Raw genomic sequence first — 5167 nt, 5'->3', positions numbered from 1 at the left:
AGACTCGAAATTTCATATACAGGGTACTGATATTTGGGAAAATCGATGTGATCGGTTTTCAGCTAGAAATTTGGACGTTAAGGGATCAAAGTTCAACGATTTGACCTTTGAGAACTCTACCAAACTCCTCGGACAATTTTGGGTCTAAACACTTGAAATTTTAGATATAGGTTCCTTGGAAATGGATCTAACTTAATAACTTTATTTGAGCCCAAAACAATAAATGTTAAAGGGTCGTAATAGGGGTCAAAGTTAAAAAAAATTAACCGATCTTTTTTTTTGCTCAGCATACACCTCCAAACACCTGGGCAACGCCGGGCTGAAATGCTAGTCTATCTATCTATATATCTATAAAAGTGGACGTGTTTGTGTGTCTGTGTATCTGTGTGTGTGTACATTTCTCAACGCAATAACTCTGTCAATTTTTAGTCTACAGACTCAAAATTTGATATACAGGGTACTGAGATTTGGGAAAATCCACGTGATTGGTTTTCGGCCACAAATTTGGCTGTTAAGGGATCAAAATTCAACGATTTGCCCTTTGGGAACTCTCCCAAACTCCTCCGACAATATTGGGTCTAAACACTTGAAATTTTTGATATAGGTTCCTTGGACATGGATCTAACTTAATAACATGATTAGAACCCTAAACAATAAATGTTAGGGGTCAAAATTTAAAAAAAATGACCCTTTTTTTTTGCTCAGCATACACCTCACACCCGGGCAACGCCGGGCACCCATGCTAGTATATATATATATATATATATATATATATATATATATATATATATATATATATATATATATATACATCCTAATATTAATATTTTCTATAAATTTAATTTTTTACACAAATGTTATTTTTTGCCATATCTCAATAGTGTGAAACTAAAGTTTTTATATTGTTTACTATAATGAAATCGTCATAAAATGCAGGAACAATTTTATCAACAAGCAGTTTTTATTTGCATATGATTGTTGCGGATTACCTTCATGATATGAATAATGCTCAAAATATATGAATAATGCTCAGATTATATGAATAATGCTCAGATTATATGAATAATGCTCAAATTATATGAATAATGCTCAAATTATATGAATAATGCTAAATATGTAGAAAACGTAAAATTTCTTGTAGCGTTAATCGTCAGTGCCTGTAAAAATATTGCCTATCAAGATATAAAAGGACTAGAATATCTCTGTGTTCATTTATTTTTTATTTTTCGTTCTTATACATTGTTGCTACATAATATTTTGTTTTTGATATATTCTTCCAATCATATAATTCAACGGGAAAATGTCTGGCAACGCTTAGTTTATCTTTGAATGTATAAACGGTAGTATAAATTATTCGCCCCACATTCACTTAAAAATGACAAATACTTTCACTAACCGTTAGTGCATCAGTTTTGACCTTATTCCTTCGATACAATAACATCGTCACTTTATTATATATATATATATATATATATATATATATATATATATATATATATATATATATATATATATTAGTGATGGGACCATTCTAAAAAAAATTCTCGATTCCGTTCTAAATTTCCGATTCCTATCCGATTCCCGATTCCGATTCCAATTCTGTAAATATTTATAAATATTTAATTAGAGATTTTTTTTGAAATTTTCTAATTATTAAATAAACCCCCTAGTAATTTCTGGGTATATTTTTCTCAAATGCTTTTCTTGTAATGTATTGCAAATTGAAAGACAACAAAAGGTTTCTGTTGATTTTAAACAAAGCCAAATTGTATCAGCTCGTCGTCCGTTTACAATATGCTACTTGAAAGTTTTCATAAACAGTTTAAAATAGTCGACGATTTGTAGGCAAAATGAGAACACGAAGTAAAAGCAAATTAGTAACAACACCCCCTCCCATTATTACGAACGAATTTCTAAATAATAATGTTACTATTTAAAAAAAAAACATTTATAACATATAGATGGCATTGGGCTTCATTAACTATTATATACCTTCCTTCTTTGAATGTTTAAATTTTATTTTTATTACATAAATTCGGTGGATTATTAAATTGCTTTGTTTTGCTGTAAAAAAGCAACACAAAAACGACATGTAAATAATAATAACAATTAACTGGACATGTGGAAATTCCACAGAGGACTCATTATATATGTAATACATTGATGTTGGTATTCATAGCGTAAATAGAGATGTTCTGATATTATTGTAACCCTTGTTAAAACTGCAAAAGGATTTACCTAGGCTAGAAGGGACGCCCGGCCTAGCCAGGTCGTAAAGTATGCTTAAATATGATATTTTAATTCCTGAAGATTTCGTATATATTATTATAGAGTTAATGTTCTGTCGATTTTTATATATTAGAAAGTTGTGATTTCAAAAATAAAAAATGTATAGCCATATGACTTGAGTGCATTAGCTTGAGTTCCTTCAGCTATAATCAAAACCGAAACCACAATTTATGGAAAATTCTTGAAAAAATTATTTATTAAAAAAAAAGATCACTGGAGTTCCATCAGCTATAATCGAAATCAAAACCAAAACTTATGAGGAATTCTTGGTAAAATCATTTATAAAAAATAGATGACTTAAGTGCCATCAGCTATAATTTAAACCAATTTATAAAAAAATGGGAATCCATAACAATTAAACAACAGTCACTCGGATTTAACCGTGACACACAAAATAAATAACACAGACGATATCATATTGATATATAGTATTGTTAAAAGTCATAAGAACAACGCTATTTTCCTACTACTAACCCTAAGTACGGGTGGTAATACAAAAAATATAGCAATTACATGTGATTTTATGATTTTGCTAATCGGCCTTAGAATTAGTGGTAAAAATGACTTAACTGCTTAAAAAGTTATAATGTGCCGAAATGGGATCAGTTTTGCGTATATTTATATGCACAATTTAACCCCAATTCTAAATTCTAAAATAACATTTCAGTGTACTCACATATAATCGCCTAAAAAGTAAAATCTCATATGTCATGGGTATTTTGAATGTAAATGAAAGTTTTTTTAAGTTAACAAATTTCTCAATGTTTGCTCTTTATCTAATCTATCCAAAGTTTTGATAAACTTGTGAGATTTTCATTTACATTCTCACTTGTCTCAGAACCAAAATAAATAAATAAATAAATAAATAAGGAAACATGAGATATTTCAAAGGATCTGATGATGAGACAAAACCAGCGTCAGAAAAACAATCGAAGCATGTTAAATCTTTGATATTATAGTGTGAAGTCTCTAATAGACACCGTATGGCCATTTATCAAATAGGGCCAAAAAGCTTTTTAAAATCTGTGATATTGAATAGACAAGTGAACTCTAAAATATTTAATTTGCCTACAATAAAAACTGATAAAAACAAATTAAATTAGGGTTGGAGTATCTACATTTGGGATTGGGTTTTCAAACATGCTTGGAATAACAATTGGCGCAGTCGCGAAGGATTTCCTTGTGTCCAAAATGTGCCATAAAACTTTAATTATTTTTTTAAAAAGCTGATTATAACCCCCCCCAATGTACAGCTGACACATACGAAATTTACCCCCCCCCCCCCCCCGCCGCCCAGAGCATTTAAAACTTTATAAAGATTATATGAACTCCCTCGGATGGGGGTACATACACATTTTAGCAAATAGATGCGAAACGATTACAAAAGCAATATGCAAGTTACCTCTCAATGAATGACAAATAAATAAAATAAATTAGACAGTCCTAAACAATGTTAAATCTGTAAATGAGATTTATGACCTATTCTGTGTCCCTTTTCAGTCTTATGTTGTAAAGGAACAACTTCTAATAAAAAAATATGTGTATGTTTTATTTTTTATTTAAAAATTTTAAAGAATCGGTTTGGAATCGGAAATTAGACTATACTTTTTCCGATTCCGATACCCCAAAAAGTTCCGATTTTTCCGATTCCCGATTCCGATTAAGTACGGTCAGGACCTTTCTGACCACAAAAGAGGCTGTCAAAAAACTTTATTGAGAATAGTGGTGACTATGTAGAAAAATAAATTCTGTAGCAAGAAACGCCACTTGTTTAATGGTACCATTCCCGCCTTTGTAATTTCTCAACGTTTTAAAATTTAGTTAAAAAATAGGAAGCCTTACTCTCGGAACAACCTTCGTACTGTTACAATTACTTCTTACGTCTCCATCGCTAACTCTTTTGTGTTCTCTTCAAATATTTATTGAAATTGATAAAATGTACGATCTATATTTGCTGATAAAAAAACAATAATTTGAAATCAAATGTGCATCATGGCAGAGGAACATTATCTTGATGAAATGTTTGATGTTTTCAATTCAGTAGCAAATGTTATCAAAAATATTTAAATAATTCATTAAATTCATCTGAATTTAATTCATTTTAAACGAAGAACGAAACATCTTTTTTAAAAGTTTAGGATCGATAATTTGTATTTTAAGATTATTCAAATTACTGTTCTCATTTTGAATATTATCTTCAAAACGTTTCGACCGATGTAACTCCCAGCACTCTTCAGGTGCGTCTTATCGCACTTGTAGATCTTTACGGATTTTCAAACAGTTCCATTTATTTTTACCATGTAATTTCTTGCAATCGTCTCGTCGACCATGATCGGGTAGCAGCCTTAAGTGATTGATGTATTTATTTCTAGTATCGCCTGTACTGAGGATTAGACCGACAACTTCCGGGAGATTATCACTTGGAACTGATTAAAGTTAGAACGTTTATATGTTGCACTACGGGTCCTTGTAAACTATGAGTTCGAAATTCATGCAGATTCTCAAGTTTGATAATAAGAATCTGAAGAAGGTCGAAGGTTATATTGACAGAAATAGTGTAAGAATAATATCGAATATGAGAACTAATAGTTAGTTGGCATATCGTTTTTTTTACCTTTCTTTGACATCCGGATTAATCTTATCTCACATAAAATCATTCGATATATTCCAATAGGTCATTGTAGTTCGTGGTGAAAAGTCTATATACTATTAGAGAGTAATGTTTATTTCTTTAAAAAGTAATTTGGTTTTGCAAGTGTCTAAGCGGTTTCAGACATTCAGCAAAAAGAAAAATTTTTCAAGTTATCACGTTACAAAAAAATTAAACTCTTTAGAATCATATGGAAACAGTGACGGTTTACGAATCAACAGGTCGTAG

The sequence above is a fragment of the Euprymna scolopes genome, chromosome 9, assembly GCF_053919585.1.
Source record: "Euprymna scolopes isolate OS-2025 chromosome 9, ASM5391958v1, whole genome shotgun sequence".
NCBI lineage: Eukaryota > Metazoa > Mollusca > Cephalopoda > Sepiida > Sepiolidae > Euprymna > Euprymna scolopes.
The sequence above is the reverse complement of the archived record's forward strand: the minus strand, read 5'-3'. Positions refer to the sequence as shown.